Raw genomic sequence first — 25007 nt, forward strand, 5'->3', positions numbered from 1 at the left:
TCTGACTTATTTCACTGAGCAGAATATTTTCTAGGTCCATCCATGTTGCTGCAAATGGCAATATTTCAATCTTTTTTTATGGCTGAGTAATATTCCATTGTATGTATACCACATCTTCTTAATCCAATTATCTGTTGATGGGCATTTGGGTTGCTTCCATGTCTTGGCTATTGTATTGGGATGGCCAAAAAGTGCCTTCAGTTTTTTAAAAAATTTATTTTATTTATTTATTTATTTCCATCGAGGTACAGTAATCTTGGTTGTAGGTTTTTCCCTTTCATCACTTTAAATATGTCCTGCCACTCCCTTCCGGCTTGCAGAGTTTCTGTTGAAAGATCAGCTGTTAACCTTATGGGGATTCCCTTGTATGTTATTTGTTGTTTTTCCCTTGCTGCTTTTAATATTTTTTCTGTGTATTTAATTTTTGATAGTTTGATTAGTATGTGTCTTGGCATGTTTCTCCTTGGATTTATCCTGTAAGGGACTCTCTGTGCTTCCTGGACTTGATTGACTATTTCCTTTCCCCTATTAGAGAAGTTTTCAACTATAATCTCTTCAAATATTTTCTCAGCCCCTTTCTTTTTCCCTTCTTCTTCTGGGACCCCTATAATTCGAATGTTGGTGTGTTTAATGTTGTCCCAGAGGTCTCTGAGACTGTCCTCAATTCTTTTCATTCTTTTTTCTTTATTCTGCTCTGCACTAGTTATTTCCACTATTTTATCTTCCAGGTCACGTATCTGTTCTTCTGCCTCAGTTATCCTGCCATTGATTCCTTCTAGAGAATTTTTAATTTCATTTATTGTGTTGTTCATCATTGTTTGTTTGCTCTTTAGTTCTTCTAGGTCCTTGTTAAATGTTTCTTGTATTTTCTCCATTCTATTTCCAAGATTTTGGATCATCTTTACTGTCATTACTCTGAATTCTTTTTCAGGTAGACTGCCTATTTCCTCTTCATTTGTTTGGTCTGATTGGTTTTTGCCTTGCTCCTTCATCTGCTGTGTGTTTCTCTGTCTTCTCATTTTGCTTAACTTACTGTGTTTGGGGTCTCCTTTTCGCAGGCTGCAGGTTTGTAGTTCCCGTTGTTTTTGGTGTCTGTCCCCAGTGGCTAAGGTTGGTTCAGTGGGTTGTGTAGGCTTCCTGGTGGAGGGGACTAGTGCCTGTGTTCTGGTGGATGAGGCTGGATCTTGCCTTTCTGGTGGGCAGGACCACGTCCGGTGCTGTGTTTTGGGGTGTCTGTGACCTTATTATGATTTTAGGTAGCCTCTCTCCTAATGGGTGGGGTTGTGTTCCTGTCTTGCTAGTTGTTTGGCATAGGGTGTCCAGCACTGTAGCTTGCTGGTCGTTGAGTGGAGCTGGGTCTTAGCGTTGAGATGGAGATCTCTGGGAGAGCTTTCGCCATTTGATATTATGTGGAGCCAGGAGGTCTCTGGTGGACCAATGTCCTGAACTCGGCTCTCCCACCTCAGAGGCACAGGCCTGATACCCGGCCGGAGCACCAAGACCCTGTCAGCCACACGGCTTTTGGGAGGTCTGAGGTCTTCTGCCAGCGTTCAGTAGGTGTTCTGTAGGCGTTGTTCCATTTGTAGATGTATTTCTGATGTATTTGTGGGGAGGAAGGCGATCTCCACATCTCACCCCTCCGCCATCTTGAAGCTCCTCCTCTATTTCACCTTAGAGAAGATCACGTTATCTAGGTCTCCAGCACTCTTGCACTCTGCATTCTCTAAGTAATGTAATTTCCCAGTCCAGTAGAGGTTCATAGCTTTTCCACTGTGGAAGCACTAAAGATCTGCTAGTGTTGGAGGGTCTCCTACAGAGGCAGGAGGTGGCTGTGGCTCACCGTGGGGAAAAGGACACTGGCAGCAGAAGTTCTGGGAAGTACTCCTTGGCATGAGCCCTCCAGGAGTCCTCCATTAGTCCCAGCCAAGAGCCTCTATTTTATTTATTTATTTTTGGCTGCACTGGGTCTTCGTTGCTGCACGCGGGCTTTCTCTAGTTGCAGCGAGCAGGGGCTACTCTTTGTTGCAGTGCGCAGGCTTCTCATTGCGGTGGTTTCTCTTGTTGCGGAGCATGGGCTCTAGGTGCACGGGCTTCAGTAGTGGTGGCGCACGGGCTTAGTTGCTTTGCAGCATGTGGGATCTTCCCAGACCAGGGCTCAAACCCGTGTCCCCTGCATTGGCAGGCGGATTCTTAACCACTGCGCCACCAGGGAAGTCCCACCTTTGGTTTTTAAGTAAAAACACATTTTTCATTTTCACCAAGAACTTTACTGAACAATGTATTCACCCTTTTGTTCCACTACCTTCTGCCATTTTTCAGGGAACTTCATAATTCCATTTTCCCAAAACTTTTTATTTTTTTGAGCAAAGAACTGTTCCAGGGCTTCCCTGGTGGCGCAGTGGTTGAGAATCTGCCTGCCAATGCAGGGGACACGGGTTCGAGCCCTGGTCTGGGAAGATCCCACATGCCACGGAGCAACTAGGCCCGTGAGCCACAACTACCGAGCCTGCGCGTCTGGAACCTGTGCTCTGCAACAAGAGAGGCCACGACAGTGAAAGGCCCGTGCACCGCGATGAAGAGTGGCCCCCGCTTGCCGCAACTAGAGAAAGCCCTCGCACAGAAACCAAGACCCAACACAGCCAAAAATAAATAAATAAATAAATAAATAAATAAATAAATAAATAAATAAATAAATAAATTTTTCTTAAATAAATAAATTTATTTATTTATGGCTGAGTTGGGTCTTCATTGCTGTGCGTGGGCTTTCTCTAGTTGTGGTGAGTGGAGGCTACTCTTCCTTACGGTGCACGGGCTTCTCATTGTGGTGGCTTCTCTTTGTTGCAGAGCACAGGCTCTAGGTGTGCGGGCTTCAGTTGTTGTGGCACGTGGGCTCTAGAGCACAGGCTCAGTAGTTGTGGCACACAGGCTTACTTGCTCCACAGCATGTGGGAATCTTCCTGGACCAGGGCACGAACCCGTGTCCTCTGCATTGGCAGGCAGATCCTTAACCACTGCACCACCAGGGAAGTCCCTTTAAAATTTTTTTAAAATATTTATTTATTTATTTTATTCTTGGCTGCGTTGGGTCTTCATTGCAGCATGCAGGATCTTCGTTGCGGTGTGTGGGCTCCAGAGTGCGTGGGCTCTGTAGTTGTGGCAGGCTCTCTAGTTGTGGTTTGTATGCTCAGTAGTTGTGGCGTGCGGCTTAGTTGCCCTTCAACATGTGGGATCCTTGGTTCCCTGACTGAGGATCGAACCCACGTCCCCTGCAATGGAAGGCAGACTCTTAAACACTGGACCACCAGGGAGGTCTTGAGAAATTATAATTTTAAATGTGGTGGTTATGGCAGGTCTTACTGAGAAAGTGACAACTAAACAAAGACTTGAAGGGGGTGAAGGACAGCCATGGAGACATCTGGGGGAAGTGTTTCAGGCAGAATAAAGAGCAAGTACAAAGACCTTGAGGCAGGAAAGCTAAAAGGACAAGGGAATAGAGTAATAGGATATGAGGACATAAAGGTAAGAAGGATCCTGATTGCGTAGGGCTTTTGTATTTGTTATCTACTGTCTGATAACAAATTGCCCTAAAATTTAGCTTTTTAAAACGATACACAGGGGCTTCCCTCATGGCGTAGTGGTTAAGAATCCACCTGCCAACGCAGGGGACATGGGTTTGAGCCCTGGTCTGGGAAGATCCCACATGCTGCAAAGCAACTAAGCCCATGCGCCACAACTACCGAGCCTGCATTCTAGAGCCCACATGCCACAACTACGGAGCCCGCGTGCCACAACTACTGAAGCCCACGTGCCTAGAGCCCATGCTCCGCAACAAGAAGCCTGCACACCGCAACGAAGAGTAGCCCCCGCTCGCCGCAGCTAGAGAAAGCCCGCACGCAGCAACGAAGACCCAACGCAGGCAAAAATAAATAAGTAAATTTATTAAATAAGTAATAAACAATACACAGGAATTCAAGGGTGGCTTGGCTGGGAGGTTGTGGCTCTGAAGTCTTATCCTGAAGAATCCTCTTACAAGGTGGCTCACTCACATTGTTGGCAAGTTGGTGTTTGTTTTGAGTGGGGGAGGAGGAGATGAGAAGAAGGGGAGGACTCAGTCTTTTGCCATGTGCTCTCCAAATGCTGTTTGAGTATCCTTATGACATGACAGCTGGCTTCCTCCAGAGCAACCAATCCAAGAGACAGCAAGGCAGAAACCACAATGCCTTTTATGACCTAGCCTTTATGACACACTGTCACTCCCACCATATTCTCTTGGTTAAACAGATCAGCCCTGGTTCATTGTATAAGAGAAGTACCCAAGGGTGTGAAGAGCAAGAGATAAGGATCGTTGGAAATCATCTTGGTGGCTGGCTACCACAGCCTTTGTAAGACATTATAAGTCTGTGGCTTTTACTTTGAGGGGATTTGAGCAGAGAAATGACAATGATCTGACTTATCAGGATAATAATTTCATGAAGGTCAGCATCATTTGAGGATCCAGGTGATACTTAATGATCTTCCCCTCGACATGAAACATTTTCATTCAGAACCTCTCAACTCACTACACTAGCCTGTAAGGGAGCCCAAGTTTCTGAAACACAATTCATCTGTCAGTCTGATTCATCTGTCGGTTCCTACAGCATATTTGAAATAAATCCAGGATATGATCAGCATTTTATGTACACAGATTTCCTTTGTTTTCCTTCCTTCTGCTTTCTTTCTTCCCTATTCATTTTCCCTTCATCTCCCAATCCCTTTCCCGCTCCCACTGACTGTCTTTTTTCCTTTCACCTTCCCTCCTTGGATACAGGTCATATTCTAATCTCAGTTCTCTCGTTTATTAGCTGCGTGCTATTGGGGCAGTTAGCCTCTCTGGGCCTCAAATTTCCTCTGTTAAAAATGGGTTTCATATGAGAGTGCCTACCTTAGAGGGTTGTCAAAATTACAACAAAGAACACGTCGACCACAGTGCCTGGTCTGTAGCAAGAACTCAACATGTTCGCTCTCTTCTCTGTCTTTTCATCCTTTTATCTCTATTCCCCGACTCCTCCACCCCGGAGCTCAGCGGGTAAAAGCCGTGGGAAAAATCACCTCAAGACTAAAAGCGGAAACATTCGAGCTGGGGGCGGGGACTGCGCGGTGCCTATTGCGCATGCGCACCCGCTCCGTCAGGTTCTGGTTTCCAGCTAGGGGGGGTGGGGTGTAGGGGCAAACAGGGCTTCGTTTGTCCCGGTTACCCTTTTCCGGCCCGGGGAAGTGGCAGGACCTCGGCGGAGTCCCGGGCGGGCTGAGCGCTAAGCGAGGGCTGGAGGTGTAACTTCGAAAATGGCGGAGGGGGAAGAAGGAGGGGTTTTACTGGGCGGGAGGCTGGCCTAGCGGCGGGGCTGAGGCCAGGAGACCGTGGGGGGCCCAGCGGCGCGGCGGGGGCCGGAAACAGACGGGCCGCCCCGCGTGCCTTGTCTCTTTGAGGCCTTGGCGTGGACGCACTTTGGATTCCCCGACTCGGGGTTTCTCCGGGGAGTGGGCGGGCTGGTGGGTGCGAGTGAGGGAGACGAAGGGACTTCCGTTTCCTTCCAGGCTGGGGCCTGACCGCCGAGAGGGGTTGGCATTTCCATATTGGGGCTCGGGCCGCCCCTCCTCCAGGACCCTCCCCTCAGCACTGCTCGGGGCGCCGTGGGCGATCCAGGTCGGCTCTCCTGGCGCGGTGGGTACTGCCCGTACGGGCTTCCTCCTCCCTCCCCTTTCCTTCTCTCCTCTCCCCTCCCTCCCCTTTCCTTCTCTCCTCTCCCCTCCCTCCCCTTTCCTTCTCTCCTCTCCCCTCTCTCCCCTTTCCTTCTCTCCTCTCCCCTCCCTCCCCTCGGGCCCCGCGCTGCGGGGGAGGGCGGGAAGGCAGCCCCTGCCCTGCGCAGGTGACCAGCCCGGAGCCCGGTGCCCAGGTTCCCGGGACTGCGGAAGAAAGGCGTGGGTGGCTTCAGGCCGCCCGGGTGCCTCCGTAAACCCCGTGACCCCTAAGGTAAATCGAGTCAAAGAACTTTTTTCTTTTTTTAATGATCAAAGGGGACTCCCCACCCCCCACCCCATTCTGACGCCTGTGGCAGGTAAGGAGCTGGGTGGAGTGTGTCTGGGGAGGGCGTGTGAACCGAAAGAATAGGAGCCAAAGACCTTCCGGAAGAGGAAATTAGCTAGTAATTCTTTCCAACCTTTGCTGCCCTTGTCACCTCCCCAGCATATTCTGTGAGTAAAACAAAATTCAGTCTAACTTTCAGTTTCATTATTTTAACTCCATAATACCCTTGTTTTCTAATCGGGAGGAGGGGGAGTGGTTATTGCTGACACTAAGCAACAGCCCTCTCCACCTCCAAAAAAAGAAAAACGTCAATGAAAACTTTATAAAAACGCATCAGATTTTAATAATCTACTACTTTGCTTTCAAATATAACTACGTCACTACTTATGTCACAAATGTACTACCTTGATAGTTAATGACACATAGAAATTTACTCTTGTAAGATTGGAGGTTGCTATTAGTGTTTCTTTCTTCTCTTTTTTTACTTAACATTTGTTATATCCAGTTCAAGAGAACACTGTTACAGACGGCCATTTTAGAATTACAACATTATAGAGTTGGAAGGGATCTTAGTCCAAGCATGATATTTTACAAAAGCAGAAACTAAGGCACAGGAATATTTCATGGCTTGCCTAAGGCTACTCCATTACTTAGACTAGAACCCAGGTTGTCTGGCTTCTTGCTCACTGCTCTTTCTGCACAACTGCTCCACATAGCCTCCAAGCAAGAAAATTAAATGTATTCAGTGCACATTTGTGAAGCATGTACAACTTTGTGCCATACAACTGTTCTACCTTCTTTCAATATATTTAACATGCTTATGAAGCCAGAAGAAAGTGGCAGTAGTTTAGGTTAAAAAGATTTATATGTGCACACACATCTACTTGTATATGCTCAGATAACTTCTTGAAGGATGCACAAGAAAAATGTTAACAGTGGTTACTTATGGAGGGTGGAGGGGCGTGGGAAGCTTTTTACTTTGCACCTCAAATGTGACCTAATGTACTGTTTGAATTTCTTACCATAAACAAGTATTGATTTTATAACTAAAAACAAGTTTTAAAGTTTGCACACATATGTATATCAGTATAAGCAAGTATCAATGGTATGTGTATATATATTTATATACATATATGTATTTATGTATCAGTGATTTGTATTGTAAAATCCAGAGTGGTTCATGTCAGCCCAACTGGCAAAGCAGGCCTGATTATTGGATGCTCATATTTCCTCTTTGGTTTGCTCCTATTGCCCCGAATGTGAGAAGGTAACAATATTATATTAGTCTTTATATATTTTTAGAAAATGTGCTAAGCTTTTAATTATTGAATTATGTAGCAAATTATAACATTCAGGATATCGAATTTGGCACAATGAAAAAATTCTGAACGTAGAATCTTTGTGGGTAGGAATCATTAAAAAAAAATTTAAGACTGTAAAGTTCCCTGGTGATTAGTAGTTCAGCTCTTTTGTTTTTATGAACAGGTTAAGACACAAAAAGTGAATTGCCCAAGGTTATATATCTGATTATTAACAGAGCTTGTACTAGAGTCTAGGTCCTAGTCCGGTGCCCATTGTACTACACCTGTAATTTTATTGCTTTCTGGTGCATTCGATGACTCCAACGAGGGGGACAAAGTAATGCTGACTAAAGGTTAGTTAGGCCCATTTCAATAGATAAGAATTATTGTAATTAATGTCTCAGTTAACTTGTATAGTGCTTGAAATATTTTAGTAATGTAAATGTTCCCCTTATATTTGGTTGTAAACATTAACTTGTTTAGTAAATCATTTGTTTATATTATAAATGCTTAGAGACTCCAAATATGAACTAATGATATTTCACTGTTTTTGTTTGGTCTCATATTTAAGCCTGGTAGCTGGTGCTTACAGGAAAAAAAAAGTGCTATGATTTATTTAAAAAATAAGAAACAACTTACTGAGCACCTACTATATCTGCCAGGTATTGTACTATGTGGTAGAATTCAAAAGATGAATATGGCAAAATAGATGCCCTTGTTTTTTTGAGGATGGGAGATTATCATGAGCTGTCAATTCTCAAGGTTTGTCTCTGTGGTCTAATCTGGTAATAGTATTACATATTACAGAATGTAATCTGTAGCACTGTTTAAGGTCATTGTGTGAGTAGATTTGAGGAGATAAAAACAGTAGTGGTAACATAAGTTGACATTGAATTGAACAAATATTATTTTCATGTCTTAGAGGTCATGTGGTACAGTGGAAAGAACACTAGATTGAAAGCCTGAGTTCTTGTGTTGGCTTTGTTTCCAATTAGCTGTGGGATTGTGAGCAAATCACTCAACCTCGTTGCCTCCATGTTTCTTTTTTCTTTCTCATAAATTTTTAAGTATATTTATTCCACTTAATTCAAAACATGAAAAGAGCATTTGGAATATTATATATTATAAAAGAAATGTATCTACCATAAGAATTTGAGGCCAAACTTAAGAGTTATATGTTTTATCTACTTTGTGTATACTTAATAGATTGTCCTTTGTGTGATAAAAGCATATTTATGTCCATTTTGTAGGACTTGGTGTGGACTTTTATTATTTTTAATTATGGTACAGTTGTAGCTCTGCTATTTAATACATTTTGAGATTTGATTTGGTGTGATTGGTACCCAGTCTTTGTTATGGATACATGTGATTCACTATTATGATCTGCTTCTATAATGTATTCTCAAGGATATGGGATTTGGTGAAAAGTGAGGTTTACCTGCATAGACTATGAGTAGCTTGAACTCAGATGGTCAGACAGAAGTTGAACTGAGTAAGTTAAGGCTGATTTCCTAAACTGGGCAAAGGTGGTGCCGCTGTGTATTCCCTGGCATATCTATAAATACTTATATATGGTTTGAACTTTTATGCTTATTCCTGTAATAATTTTGTTGACCTCAAAACACAGGCTTCTCAGCATATATTGCTATGTGATATACCTTTGTATGGCTCCACCTAATTTTTTAAGCCTTGAAAGTGTACAGAGCCTAACATTTTCTACCTCACTGGACTACCCTTTCTGCCAGTAATCCTTATAGTAATTTCCTGTACTTATATTGGTCATAATCACTGGGTTTGCTTTTTTTACTGTCATTTACAGGCCACATGATCTTTGATGAGTAACAACCAGTCAGAAAACCAGTTTCCTCATATTTCAAAAGGCGGTATGATGTGCTGTGTAGGTTAAATTAGCTACCATATATGAAAAAATTCTAAATCGTGAAGCACATTACATATTTTAGTTATTATCAGAGGTAACATGGTAAAAGAGGATGGGCTGTGGAATCACACAAGCTCATGTTTAAATTTTGACCTTGTTAAAACAAATAGGATTAGAAACTTAGTTTCAATTCAGCATGTTTTAGTAGATTAGAAAAAATACATGTAGCTAAAATGATGGGGTGAAAGGAAATGAAAATTAGTTTATAGATAGTGTTTAGAACACATGAGCATTCATTAAGTATGTTGTACTGTTTTAATTTGCCTTATAGTCACTTGTGGCAGTTTCCTTTACTTTGTTGTCATTTTTTAACTCAAGCCCAATGGAAGACAAACCTACTAAATGTTTGCTTATAGACAACAGAGTCTTTTAGATAGGACAAAATATTTTTACTGGGGAAAAAGAAAAGATGTTACTTTTATCAAGCACTTGTTTCAGCACTTGCTTGAGATCCCAACATGATCATGGAAGAGAATACTTAATTCTGAGAAAGATCTACGGTAGGTAGCACCCATTCACCAAATCATCCATCAAAAGAACTTCAGAATAGCACTTGTGGAACCATCTGATTTTTTTCAGTACTGCATCCTAATCACTCTGTCAGAATAAGTTACCTGGATGAGTATCAAACAGAATAAGTTCCAGATTCTATGGCCTTAGTCAATTCATTTAACTTCCTTATGCTTTAGTTTCCTTATCTTAAAATGAAAGAGTGATTTCTATTATCCTGTTCATTACAAATATAAGTAAATTATGTTGAACAAGTTTTGCTTGTGGATGTCTACAAAATATAATGATTTTACTTTTCAGTGTACTTGATTCTGAGCTGCCCTTTTGTAAAAATTATTTTAGGGAAATTTTTTTTGACCAAGGATCAGGGGAGACTCCTTGCTTACCAGTCCCCCAAATTAATTTATTATTATTATTATTATATAAATTTATTTATTTATTTTTGGCTGTGTTGGGTCTTCATTGCTATGCGCGGGCTTTCTCTAGTTGTGGCTAGAGGGGGGCTACTCCTCATTGTGGTGTGCGAGCTTCTCACTGTGGTGGCTTCTCTTGTTGCGGAGCACAGGCTCTAGGCACATGGGCTTCAGTAGTTGTGGCATGCGGGCTCTAGAGCACAGGCTCAGTAGTTGTGGTGCACGGGCTTAGTTGCTCCACAGCATGTGGGATCTTCCTGGAGCAGGGATCGAACCCATGTCACCTGCATTGGCAGGTGGATTCTTAACTACTGCACCACCAGGGAAGTCCAGTTTATTATTTTTTAAGGCATTGAGTGAACAAGTTTAGAACTCCAGCGATAGACATCGCTCTGAACATTTTTCAATGAAATCTTTTATTTTCAACTCAAGTTAACAATAAGTAGCAGTCAGGTATTATTATTACCTTTGTTTCTCAGCCCTCTCTGCTAATGATTTACTGCCACCCAGGCAGTGAACCAGAAGACATGTGTTCATGGCCAACCACTGTGGACATGACCTGGTTACTGCTTTTACCTCTGGGAGTTGACCTGTATTTTTTTTTTTTAACCTGACGTTTGACAGTAATATTACAAAGTATCAAGTTGGCAGAAATTCTCAGGATAGGCAAAAAGATAAGGACCTAAGAGTATATTCTTCCCTCTCCTTGTAATAAGTTATAAAAATTATCTTCTGTGAAGGAAGAGCCAAAACCTTGCAATAGCAGGCCCCGCTATTGATAGCTTACTGGGCCAGTTTATTCACAGATGAAGGAAGCATTGTCACATGGCAAATAGCCAAATAACACCCCCAGCCTGCTGGGCAGAATTATATAAGGCACCTTGACTAATCAAGAGTCCAACTGCTTTTTTCTTTTGATTAGAATCTAATATATTTGCTGGATAAAATTTAGAAAATTAAGAAAACCACAAAGAAGAAAATAAAAACCAGTAATCCCAGTGCACAGAGATAATAACCACAGTAGAATTTTGATGTGTAATTTAGCCTAAGTCTTTCTATATTGGTATTTTTTATAATTGGGATCATACTGAACAGTACTGGTTTATAACCAGCTCATTTCACCTAATACAACATCATGAACACATATCTGTGTTCTTTAGTATTCTTTTACAACCTGTAGTATACACATTACCAAAGTGTTCTCTTTTGTTAGAATTGAGTTTTTTTGTTTTTATAAATAGCACTGTATTGAACATCCTTATATATACTGATCATTTCCTTAGCGTTAATGCTTAGTACTAGAATGGCTGGTTCAGAAACTAATATATTTTAAGACTTTTAGAATATATTGTCAGATTGCTTTCTAGAAAAGGTGTACCAGTTTTTAGTTCCACCAGCAAGAGTGCCTATTGTCCCATACTTTCACTGCTGGATTTTTACTGTTGGTAGTGATGGCAATCTCTGCCAAACAGGACAAAAATGGTATCTTTTAAAGTGTTTATTTCTTTGATTACTAATGATATTTAACATTTTTGCATACGTTTGTTGGCCATTAGTATTTGCCATTTATAAATTTGTCTATTTTCTATAGAGATGTTCATCGTAGATTAATAAGTGCTTTCAAGCTTTTTCTTAAGACTGTTCTTAGTCAAAAACAAGATAGATTTAAAATAGCTGGTGATAGGATACACTCCTGTTTGAGACCACTTAATATTGCTGTTAAAAGCAAATAAACAGAAGGATATTCACTCCAACATTCTTTATAATAGCAAAAAATTGTTAGCTTTATAAATGTCCAGCAATGAAGGTGCATAACTGTATATATATAGAATATGTTAACATTTGAGGGTTTTTTTTAATTTGTTTTATTTTTCGCTGCATTGGGTCTTCGTTGCTGCACACGGGCTTTCTCTAGTTGCAGCGAGCGGGTGGCTTCTCTTGTTGCGGAGCACGGACTCTAGGCGCACAGGTTTCAGTAGTTGTGGCTCGCAGGCTCTACAGCGCAGGCTCAGTAGTTGTGGCGCACGGGCTTAGTTGCTCCGCGGCATGTGGGATCTTCTTGGACCAGGGCTAGAACCCATGTCCCCTGCATTGGCAGGCTTATTCTTAACCACTGTGCCACCAGGGAAGTCCGACATTTGTGTTTTTTAAAACCTATCTCTGGAGGAATGCAGAAGAAACTGGTAAGAGTGACTGCTTCTAGGAAGGGAACCAGAGGTATAAGGTATAAGGGGTGGAATGGATGCAGCTTTTGTACCTCTTGAATTATTTGGTCATGTGTGTATTTTCTCTTTTTAAAAATATACATCTAAAATTAATGTTCAGCAATATGGAATTGGTGAGGTTATGATAAATACATTCATACAGTCAGGTACTAGTCATCCATTTAAAATAATGTTCTAATCTAGATAAAAATTGATGTGGAGAGATGCTTATGATATATTATTAAATAGAAAAAAGCAAATTATAAAAATACCATATACTATAAATCCCCTTTAGAAATATTTATAACGTGCATGTGTTACATGCACACAGAAAAGGTTCTTAAAGGATAAACATATTAAAGTATTCACAGCCTGGATAGTAGGATTCTTTTTTCCCCTCTCTTTTAAAAAGGAAAACAGTTGTTTGTATTAAATATTGGGTTGATATCCATCATGAGATTTTGTTTTTCTGCCTGTTCTGATTTTAGCAAAGGTTTTAATCTAGACTCTGAATAGGCATAAATAGTATTAATCTGTGTTATGGATCTACAGTTTGGGTTATATAGATGGTTTGTTTTTGAATCAAAGACTTGATTAACGAGCACTATAAATTGTCTTTAAGTTCTGAACAGTTTTCAGTAAAATGGAGGAGGGGATACTAGTGATCTTTAGCCTTTTTATTTTCTTGAGTGAATTCTTGAGCCCAAACCCGTGTATTCTTCATGCAAAACATTCTTTTGGGGAACACATTCCTGCAATTTGTTGAAAAAGATGAGAGTAAAAAAAAAAAACAAAGAAAAAGATGAGGGAATACCTTACTGTGGGTCCATTCTGAGAGAACTGTACCTGTGGAGTTAATTATTATAAATAATTTGGCAAACATTGGAGGTCTGGGCTCAAATTTAAGTGTTACTATGACTTTCTAAATTAAGTATAGAACATGTAATTGATACTCCCTTTGTGGATTATCAGTATGGCCTTTCAGGTGTTTACAGAAGTAGGCTTCGTGATCAAGCATATATTGTAGGCAGCAGTATTAATAAGTTGATGTTATTGACTGAGCTTATGGGCTAAGTGCTCATTAATGCCATTCAGTTATTTGAATGGCTCTAGTGCTTAATTTTAGGGAGAGAACTTTTGATTTGACTGAATGTAATTAACCTCAAAAATGTTTTATTGACCATTTAACTTAAAGTTAAATGAAAATATGCCTCATAGTTTGAAGAACCTAGTAGTATAAATCAACGATTTGGCTAAAAGTTGAATTTTTAATTTTATTTATTTATTTATTTTGGCTGCATTGTGTCTTTGTTGCTGTGCGTGGGCTTCTTATTGCGGTGGCTTCTCTTGTTGTGGAGCACAGGCTCTAGGCGCACGTGCTTCAGTAGTTGTGGCTCACGGGCTCTAGAACTCAGGCTCAGGAGTTGTGGCACACGGGCTTAGTTGCTCCGCGGCATGTGGGATCTTCCCGGACCAGGGATCGAACCCGTGTCCCCTGCATTGGCAGGCGGATTCTTAACCACTGCACCACCAGGGAAGTCCTAAAAGTTGAATTTTTATGTAAATGTATCATAGTATAAAAGCTGAATTTTAAAAATCATATATATACACATATATATGTATATATATATATATACCCTTTTTGTTTAGGGCATGTCATTTTTAAAATACAGCTTTTTTATACTATGTCACATTTTTACGTAGATACATTTCTTAGATACTACAGCTTTGTAAATCAAAATGCTATTTCTAAGCAGGGAACTAACACTTTAAGATCATTAAAAGAGGGATTGAGGGACTTCCCTGGTGGTCCAATGGTAAAGAATCTGCCCTCCAATGCATGGGACGCGGGTTTGATCCCTAGTCAGGGAACTAAGATCCCACATGCCACGGGGCAACTAAGCCCACCACGCCACAACTACTGAGCTTGCACACCTCAACTAGAGAGCCTGCGTGCCGCAAACTACAGAGCCCATGCGCTCTGGAACCCCCACGCTACAACTACAGAGCCCACGCGCCCTGGAGCCTGTGCACCATAACTAGAGAAAAGAAAACCCGCACGCCACAACTAGAGAAAGACATGCACCTCAACAAAGAGCCCGTGCGCCGCAATGAAAGATCCCACATGCCACAACTAAGACCCAACACAGCCAAAAATAAATCTAAAAAATAATAATCTTAAAAAAAAAAAAAGGGATTGACCTCCACTGGGTTAAGGAGAATGTTGCTTGTTTGACAAGATCTCTATGCTGGATCCTCTATAGGGGAAAAAAGCAACTGATGAGAAAAATCTTACAATATTTCTACGTATAATGAGCAAAGAGAGAATGTTAAGATAAATTTTAAATTATGATGGTGTTTTGGGTTAGCACATATAAGATTTTTATGATGTTACTATGAAAAGTTTTACAAATCTTATATTTTTGAAATGTGATTTTAGTATAGGTTTTTATCACTGAGTTGTACTGTTTGCTTGGTATGCATATATTTCCTAGTTCGGTCACATTTCCTAGGCACAATGGCACATTACCAATTTTTAGTCCTCACAGTGATCTAAAGAGTCCAGTGGAGGTGGTGGGTGGGATGTGGGATAGTGACAGCAGTGACCTAATAGAGGTGCTCCAACATTCATTCTTTTGCCCAACGTTGATGAAGCACTACTGTGTGTCACGCATTGCTTTAGGCATTGGGAATACAAATGTGATAAGACAGAGCCCTTGCTATAAAGGACCTTCCTTCAAACAACGTACATATAGGTATACCTACAAACATACACACATGCAGAAATTATTCAGTCTTGTTCTAGTATAACTTGGCTCCTCAGCTATTTTTCTTCCTTTCTTCCTTTTTCTTTCTTTCTCTCTCTCTCTTTCTGTCTTTTCCTTTTTCTTTCTTTCTTTCTGTCTTTTTCTTTCTTTCTTTCTTTCTCTCTTTCTTTCTTTTACCCTCTCTCTCTCTCTTTCCGCACTGCGCAGCATGCGGGATCTTAGTTCCCCAACCAGGGATTGAACCCGTGCCCCCTGCAGTGGAAGCATGGAGTCTTAACCACTGGACCACCAGGGAAGCCCCCTCAGCAGATTATTTAGAGGATATAGTGAGGGCACAAAGAGTAGTCATTCTACTAGGGTTCTGAATGGAGGAATCAGGAAAGATGTCATAGATGAGATTCTAAAAACATGTTTTCTGAGTTTTTAACAGATGCCCTTATTTAATTACATAATGTGTTTCAGTTAGCATGGTAGTACTGCAGTGGGAGCTAATAGGGTTATATTGTTTGCTTAATTTTTGTCATATTTTTAACATCATTGTATTGGGTTGGCCAAAAAGTTCTTTCAGGTTTTTCTGTATGCTCTTACGGAAAAACCCAAATGAACTTTTTGGCCAACCCAATATTAGTTTCTTAGGGCTGCCATAATAAAGTACCACAAACTGAGTGACTTAAAACAACAGAAATTCAGGGACTTCCCTGGTGGTCCAGTGGTTAAAACCACGCTTCCACTGCAGGAGGCCCGGGTTTGATGCCTGGTCAGGGAACTAAGATCCCACATGCCGCGTGGCACAGCCAAAAAAAGAAAAAAATAAGAAATTAATTTTCTCACAGTTCTGGTAGCTAGACATCCAAAATCAAGGTGTTGGCAGGGCCATGCTGTCTCTGAAGGTGCTGGGGAGAACCTGTTCCATGGCTTTCTCTTAGCTTCTGGTGTTGCCATTGATCCTTGGTGTTCCTTGGTTCGTCAATACATCATCACTCCAGTCTCTGCCTCTATCTTCACATGGCCATCTTCCCTGTGTTTCTTCTCCTTTTCCTACAAGAATATCAGTCATATTGGATGAGGGCATCCTAATGACCTTGTCTGAACTTGATTATATCTGCAAGGACCGTATATCCAAATAAGGTCACATTCCTAACCAGTGGTTAGGACTTCAACATAGTTTTGAAGGGGCACAATTCAACCCATAACAATCATTTAATTCCCTTTTAATGTGCCACGTCAATATAGTTACTTAAGAAATGCTTTTTCATGATGAGAGATTAGCAAAGCCCTTGGTTGCAGGGACGATAAGTATTTTTAGTTCATTAAATGAGTCTACAGTGACTGAATGAATTTCTTCCAGAGACCATAAGGGTGAAACACAGACAGGTTGTAGAGATCTATGAGCTCAATAGAAAAAGACTAAAGGTTTTGCTGCTTATTTGTTAAGAACAGTGATTTGTTATTCAGGTGCTTCTTTGTCTTAAAAAGATATAATAAGTATTTGTAATTGTTAACTTTCAGTCATCAGAGATAGTTCCCTAGTATACCATCTTAAATAATTAAATTTATATTAATCTTCAAAATTACTTTCTTCAGTGTCTTGTACACATATAAAACTGCCTGCTTATTTTGTTCTAAGATGCTGTGATAACTGAAACTTATGATATTATGGGATAGATTGTTTTTTTAAATTACTTACGCTGGGCTCTAGATGCTGCGCGGAGACCCTTTGCACCCCTGCGAACATGGCGCTGCGAGTGGCGCGCAGCGTGTGGGCCGCGATCTGCAGCCTGTGCGCCATCTCTGCGCCCAACGCGCCTTGCCCGCTGTGGCCCTGGGGACTGCGGGCGGACGCCGTCCGGGCGCTGCGCACCGGCCCCGCTCTGCTGTCGGGTCGTAAATTCACAGACAAACATGAATGGGTAACAACAGAAAACGGTGTTGGAACAGTGGGAATCAGCAATTTTGCACAGGAAGCTTTGGGAGATGTTGTTTACTGTAGTCTGCCTGAAGTTGGGACAAAATTGAACAAACAGGAATTTGGTGCTTTGGAAAGTGTGAAAGCTGCTAGTGAACTCTATTCTCCTCTATCAGGAGAAGTAACTAAAATTAATGAAGCTCTAGCAGAAAATCCAGGACTTGTCAACAAATCTTGTTATGAAGATGGTTGGCTGATCAAGATGACACTCACTAACCCTTCAGAACTAGATGAACTAATGAGTGAAGAAGCATATGAGAAATACATAAAATCTATTGAGGAGTGAAAATGGAACCCCTAAATAAACTAGTTTGAAACAACTTAATCTAGCATAGTTGTCTTAAATTAGTGGTGGATAGATTTTTAAAAAGCAACTTTTAGCAAAAGAAACTACTTGAAACAATGTTGCCTGAAGAAAATACCCCTTAACTTCCTAATGATTTCAGATAAACACTATGCATCTTTTTCACAACACCCTGTGATTTTTAGGCTAGTGTCCAGTTATAATACTCAGAATTCCTGAAATTATCTGTGGTAAAACTAGTTATAAAAATTATGTAATTCAAGGATAACATTGTTATCTTAACCTTATATAATATTGTAACTTGCTTACAGCCATCCCTGGATTTGGGTCAAAATACTCAATGAACTTGCCACTGGAAATAAATGACAGTGGAGAAAAGTTTGTTAGTTGTATAGCGTCCAGTGAAGAACATTACTATCTTAATTTTGCAATATACTATGTTTGCTGGTGCTATTTTTATACAGTGAAGCAACAGCCTTGCAGGAAAATAAGAAACAGTTTAATAATAAAATATTCAACTTCTTAAAAAAAATTACTTACACTGTAATAATTGACTACCAAATAGTAGTCACTTTAAGAAATTACTGTTAATTTTCATTTCAAGTAAGATTTTTATTAGAAAGCTTAATACTTAAATACATTTCTGAGTAGTGTTCTGATATTAAATCTCACAAAAATGTTTCCCTGCATGGGATTTTTTTTTTCTATTGCTTTAACATTAGAGGTTTTTTTTTTCAATTAATCAAGAATTTATTTCTTCATATTTTTTTAACCATTTAGAGAAGCTATTCTTTAAAAGGGAATCATTTGATCCTTCATTGTTTTAATAGCACACAACTGTTACAAAGGCATCCATACTAGCCCTATTATAAGATGAATTAATAATTTTGGGGGGAATTATCTATAAACCACAGGGAACTTCATAATATTCTTAATTTCTATGTACATGCATACTGTAGTGCTTATGCACATTGTACAATGATAAATACCAAAGAAATCAGGTAAAGAATGAAAGTTCGCAGCCTCACACTTACTTGTTCTAAGTGGATGTGTGGGAAATAAATAGCCTAATGAAAATAATATAGATAAACTTTACTTGTCAGTGGTAAATACCACAGCTTTCTCTTAAAGTGTAGGCAGTGTTCCCAGAATAATCCCACTGAAGAAAATCCAAAATCTTTGCACAAAAAAGTGCACAGGCTTGTCCTGTGTGTAAAAACCTTTTAATCTAAGTGCACTTTATATCCAGAACAATTTGCACTACTTGAATACAGATCTTCCTCAACTTACAATGAGGTTACATCCCAATAAAACCATCCTAAGTTGAAAGTATCATAAGCTGAAGATTCATTTAATACACCTAACCTACCAAACATCATAGCTTAGCCTAGCCTACTTTAAGTGTGCTCAGAACACTTACATTAGCTTACAGTTGGGCAAAATCATGTAACGCAAAGCCTATTTTATAATGTGTGGAATGTCTCATGTAATTTATCAAATACTGAAAGTGAAAAATGGAATGGTTGTAAGGTACAGAAAATTTATGAGTATATCAGTTATTGACCCTCGTGATCTCCTGGGCTGACTGGTAGCTGTGGCTCGCCGTGCTGCCCAGCATCACTACAGAGTATCAGACTATGCTAGCCCAGGAAAAGATCAGAATTCGAAGTAAGGTTTCTACTGAATGCGTATCACTTTCGCACCATTATAAACTGGAAAAATCATAAGTCAAACCACTGTAAGTTGGGGACCATATGTACATTAAAAAAGTTCAAAAGCCTACCAACATATATACAGATACACACACCCAAAACAAAAGGAATGCTTTCCAATGAGATTAGGGATGAGGATAAGAATTAAAGGAGAGTGTCTCCTATATTACCAGAGTCAATGAAATTAACTACATTTTAAAACATAAATTATACCTATTTGGAATTATTTTATAAATATAGAATCTATAGGATGGACAAACATCAATGTGAAAAACTGTCACAGAATTTCATAATTTAGGAACATAGCTTCAGTGCTTCATAATGTGGAATGAAACTCCTAAGAACAGCCAATTGGTTTGATTTCTTAGAAGTTAGAAAATAATGCATTTCAGAAAATGATTTGTAACAATTAGCAACAAAAGAACAACATTAAGAAATAAAATACGGGGTACACAAGAACTGAGGTCCTCAGAGTACCAAAAGAGAATCAGACTTCACATTAAAATGTAAAGAATGTGGTTAAAGGAAAAACTTAACTGGAATCTTTGTAACAGGTTAAATATTTAACCACTTCAAACAGAAATAATTTAGTCCTCTCACATAATTCTGAAAATGTACTGTAGCATCTAGTTTTCCATATCAAAAGCATATAATTTGATTAGCAGAGCTCCCTTTGTTTTAGACTTAAAATCAACTCTGATCCACCAAAGTTTGTACTAACAATTACCAAACTACTATTTGAAAAGCATTTAAACAGCTTTATTGAGATATAATTCACATACCATAAAATTAATTTTAAGGTGTACAGTTCAGTGATTTTAGTATATTCAGAGTTGCACAACCACCATTACAATCTAATTTATATTTTCATTACTCCGAAAAGAAACCCAGTCAGTAACCATTTGCAGTTATTCCCCATTCCCCTCCTCTCCCAGCTGTAAGCAACCACTAATCTATTTTCTGTTTCTATTTATTTTAAGAACATTTTAAACTTACAACATTATTGTTCTCATGCCTATTCCAGGTCATTGGCTCGGAGGTTTAAAAGTTCTTAAACTAGCCAAATTTACAAGTCCTGTGACATCCTCACTCAGAAAACATTCAAACTATGGTTTCATGATGTTATGATTGTTCCGTCTTCTAAGAGTTTTTGATCTGGAACATGTGTTTCAAATTCTATTTGTACCATTTGCTAGGGGTGCTAAACTCATTTAATTAGACGGAATAAAACTATTCTGGATCACTTAACTCACTACACCATATGACCTTGACCAAATCACTAAATAGGAATGGCCTAGGGGATTTCAGTACCTACCTTTATCCACCTCAGGGCTATCATGAGAATTAAAAGAAATGATGTACATGAAGGCTATTTGTAGAGGATATGTTGGAGCTGGAGGCTGGGCATGACCAGGACCTGCAGAGTGAATAGGATGAGCAAGACAGAGATCACGTTCAACAAGAAGATCCCCAGGCATCCGCATCTTTGCAGCTTTCAAAGGAGAACATCCCTGAATGGGAAATTAAAAATATATCTATAGACTGAGCTCTGACCGCCACAGCAACAGTCAGCTCTACCCACCACCAGAGCCTCCCATCAAGCCTCTTAGATAGCCTCAACCACCAGAGGGCAGACAGCAGAAGCAAGAAAAACTACAATCCTGCAGCCTGTGGAACAAAAACCACAGTTACAGAAAGAATAGAGAAGATGAAAAGGCAGAGGGCTATGTACCAGATGAAGGAACAAGATAAAACCCCAGAAAAACAACTAAATGAAGTGGAGATAGGCAACCTTCCAGAAAAAGAATTCAGAATAATGATAGTGAAGATGATCCAGGACCTCAGAATAAGAATGGAGGCAAAGATTGAGAAGATGCAAGAAATGGTTAATAAAGACCTAGAAGAATTAAAGAACAAACAAACAGAGATGACCAATACAATAACTGAAATGAAAACTACACTAGAAGGAATCAATAGCAGAATAACTGAGGCAGAAGAACGGATAAGTGACCTGGAAGACAGAATGGTGGAATTCACTGCTGCGGAACAGACTAAAGAAAAAAGAATGAAAAGAAATGAAGACAGCCTAAGAGACCTCTGGAACAACATTAAACACAACAACATTCGCATTATAGGGGTCCCAGAAGGAGAAGAGAGAGAGAAAGGACCAGAGAAAATATTTGAAGAGATTATAGTCAAAAACTTCCCTAACATGGGAAAGGAAATAGCCACCCAAGTCCAGGAAGCACAGAGAGTCCCGTACAGAATAAACCCAAGGAGAAACACGCCGAGATACATAGTAATCAAAGTGGCAAAAATTAAAGACAAAGAAAAATTATTGAAAGCAGCAAGGGAAAAATGACAAATAACATACAAGGGAACTCCCATAAGGTTAACAGCTGATTTCTCAGCAGAAACTCTGCAAGCCAGAAGGGAGTGGCATGATATACTTAAAGTGATGAAAGGGAAGAACCTACAACCAAGATTACTCTACCCAGCAAGGATCTCATTTAGATTTGATGGAGAAATCAAAAGCTTTACAGACAAGCAAAAGCTAAGAGAATTCAGCACCACCAAACCAGCTCTACAACAAATGCTAAAGGAACTTCTCTAAGTGGGAAACACAAGAGAAGAAAAGGACCTACAAAAACAAACCCAAAACAATTAAGAAAATGGTCATAGGAACATACATATCGATAATTACCTTAAACGTGAATGGATTAAATGCCCCAACCAAAAGACATAGACTGGCTGAATGGATACAAAAACAAGACCCATATATATGCTGTCTACAAGAGACCCACTTTAGACCTAGGGACACATACAGACTGAAAGTGAGGGGATGGAAAAAGATATTCCATGCAAATGGAAATCAAAAGAAAGCTGGAGTAGCTATACTCATATCAGATAAAATAGACTTTAAAATAAAGAATGTTACAAGAGACAAGGAAGGACACTACATAATGATCCAGGGATCAATCCAAGAAGAAGATATAACAATTATAAATATATATGCACCCAACATAGGAGCACCTCAATACATAAGGCAACTGCTAACAGCTATAAAAGAGGAAATCGACAGTAACACAGTAATAGTGGGGGACTTTAACACCTCACTTACACCAATGGACAGATCATCCAAAATGAAAATAAATAAGGAAACAGAAGCTTTAAATGACACAATAGACCAGATAGATTTAATTGATATATATAGGACATTCCATCCAAAAACAGCAGATTACACGTTCTTCTCAAGTGCGCACGGAACATTCTCCAGGATAGATCACATCTTGGGTCACAAATCAAGCCTCAGTAAATTTAAGAAAATTGAAATCATATCAAGCATCTTTTCTGACCACAACGCTATGAGATTAGAAATGAATTACAGGGAAAAAAACGTAAAAAAGACAAACACATGGAGGCTAAACAATACGTTACTAAATAACCAAGAGATCACTGAAGAAATCAAACAGGAAATAAAAAAATACCTAGAGACAAATGACAATGAAAACACGACAACCCAAAACCTATGGGATGCAGCAAAAGCAGTTCTAAGAGGGAAGTTTATAGCTATACAAGCCTACCTCAAGAAACAAGAAAAATCTCAAGTAAACAATCTAACCTTACACCTAAAGGAACTAGAGAAAGAAGAACAAACAAAACCCAAAGTTAGCAGAAGGAAAGAAATCATAAAGATCAGAGCAGAAATAAATGAAATAGAAACAAAGAAAACAATAGCAAAGATCAATAAAACTAAAAGTTGGTTCTTTGAGAAGATAAACAAAATTGATAAGCCATTAGCCAGACTCATCAAGAAAAAGAGGGAGAGGACTCAAATCAATAAAATCAGAAATGAAAAAGGAGAAGTTACAACAGACACCGCAGAAATACAAAGCATCCTAAGAGACTACTACAAGCAACTTTATGCCAATAAAATGGACAACCTGGAAGAAATGGACAAATTCTTAGAAAGGTATAACCTTCCAAGACTGAACCAGGAAGAAACAGAAAATATGAACAGACCAATCACAAGTAATGAAATTGAAACTGTGATTAAAAATCTTCCAACAAACAAAAGTCCAGGACCAGATGGCTTCACAGGTGAATTCTATCAAACGTTTAGAGAAGAGCTAACACCTATCCTTCTCAAACTCTTCCAAAAAATTGCAGAGGAAGGAACGCTCCCAAACTCATTCTATGAGGCCACCATCACCCTGATACCAAAACCAGACAAAGACACTACAAAAAAAGAAAATTACAGACCAATATCACTGATGAATATAGATGCAAAAATCCTCAACAAAATACTAGCAAACAGAATCCAACAGCACATTAAAAGGATCATACACCATGATCAAGTGGGGTTTATCCCAGGGATGCAAGGATTCTTCAATATACGCAAATCAATCAATGTGATACACCATATTAACAAATTGAAGAAGAAAAACCATATGATCATCTCAATAGAAAAAATATATATATCTATATTTTTTACTGAATGTAAAACATGCTTTATTTTCTCCAGCCTTATGAAGATCTGTTAAAATGGATGTTAAATATATGTCCAAACTCCTTTCTTGAAAAAAAAAAAAAAAAAAAAACTATTCTGTCCAGACTCAAAACTGAGTTTGTTCTATTTGGGTTAACCATTCCAGTCTTTTGATAGTAGGAACAGCTTTAGGAATCTAGTGTGGCACACTGCTGTCTTCAGTAATAATGTCATCTTCATCCTTTGGCTCAATGTTTGGTTCAATCTGCTGTGGATAGCCAAGAAAGCTATTATCAGTAGATTGGCTAGAGCTGCCAGAAGTCCTACTGTTCCTAACGTTATTCTCCTGTTTACTTGCCTTCTATTATGGTGAGGTTGTAGCTGTTTGCAGTCATCCTATTACTTGACCAAAGCTCTTCCCTGAAACTTCTATACCATTAACTTCTAACACTTCATCATTAGCAGCCAATATAGTCCTTTGCTGCGAGCCAGACCTCCTGGAATAAGCCAGGATATAAAGATCCCTGGTGGGGGGGTGGGTGGGGGGAGGAAGGGACTTCCTTGACGGTCCAGCGGTTAAGACTCTGTGCTTCCAGTGCAGGTTCAATCCCTGGTCGGGGAACTATGATCCCACATGCCACACAGCATGGTCAAAAATTTAAAAAACAAAAATAGCACACACACACACACAAAAGATCCCTGGGACCTTCTCTAAGCCATGTAGTGTCTCCCTTAGAATGAAACCATCCCAGCTATAGAGTCCATAGGGAATGTTCAGTGTTGTGTTTGTAAAGATGAACTAATCCTATGGTGTGTTTCTGGGGTAATGTCAACATCTGTAATAGAAGACACACATCTGAAGTCTTGGTGCATACCAATTACTAGATCTGGCTTTTTTCTGTGGTTGACAGAACATTGGTTAAAACATTTTCCTTCTTCATTAGCATGTCTGTACCAAAGGCACTGTTTGCTTCTTCCTTTTTTTCTGTGTAAAAATCCTAAGCAGCAGGTTGGTTGTTGAAGCAGTTATGTGATAATTATCATCTTTATTTATAGATAGTAAGTATCCCTGGATGTCTGTATAGCCTAATAAAATGTCAACATTAGGTATCTTATGAACATGTTGCAGTAATCCATAAAACTCCTCAAAATGTCCAAGTTTTGCTCTTTCTATCAAAAACTGATGAAATTCTGTGCCAAACCTGCTCTTCTCTAGGATGCCCTGGCAGCCGCAGTCATGCTGAGTGCAGGGGCTGCAGCCCAGGAGCCTGCAACTCACCAAACGCACCTGCAGAGGTGGCTTGGGTCTCAATGCTGAGCTCCACAGGGTGGCTGGG

General features: G+C 39.7%; 1 protein-coding gene, 1 long non-coding RNA gene and 1 pseudogene across 4 annotated transcripts in view; 2 read left to right on the forward strand and 1 right to left on the reverse strand.

The window, feature by feature from the left end:
• LOC309620799 overlaps positions 1–25007 on the reverse strand; it is a 154813-nt gene that overhangs the window by 68953 nt on the left and 60853 nt on the right. The window lies entirely within an intron of this gene.
• Positions 5577–25007, forward strand: part of XIAP (X-linked inhibitor of apoptosis) — a 47387-nt gene continuing 27956 nt past the window's right edge. The window contains exon 1 of one of the 2 annotated variants that reach the window (XM_082377283.1): positions 5577–5701. The gene's annotated coding sequence lies outside the window, so the exon portion shown is untranslated. Of the gene's footprint in view, positions 5702–5798; positions 6011–25007 lie in introns of those variants that run through there. The other variant, XM_082377284.1, reaches the window with a different exon arrangement.
• On the forward strand, positions 16918–17490 carry LOC309620722 (glycine cleavage system H protein, mitochondrial pseudogene; annotated as a pseudogene). Its single transcript has one exon. The product of its transcript is annotated as a glycine cleavage system H protein, mitochondrial pseudogene (transcript).

Source organism: Balaenoptera borealis (assembly GCF_965194805.1).
Source record: "Balaenoptera borealis genome assembly, chromosome: X".
NCBI classification, from domain to species: Eukaryota; Metazoa; Chordata; class Mammalia; order Artiodactyla; family Balaenopteridae; genus Balaenoptera; species Balaenoptera borealis.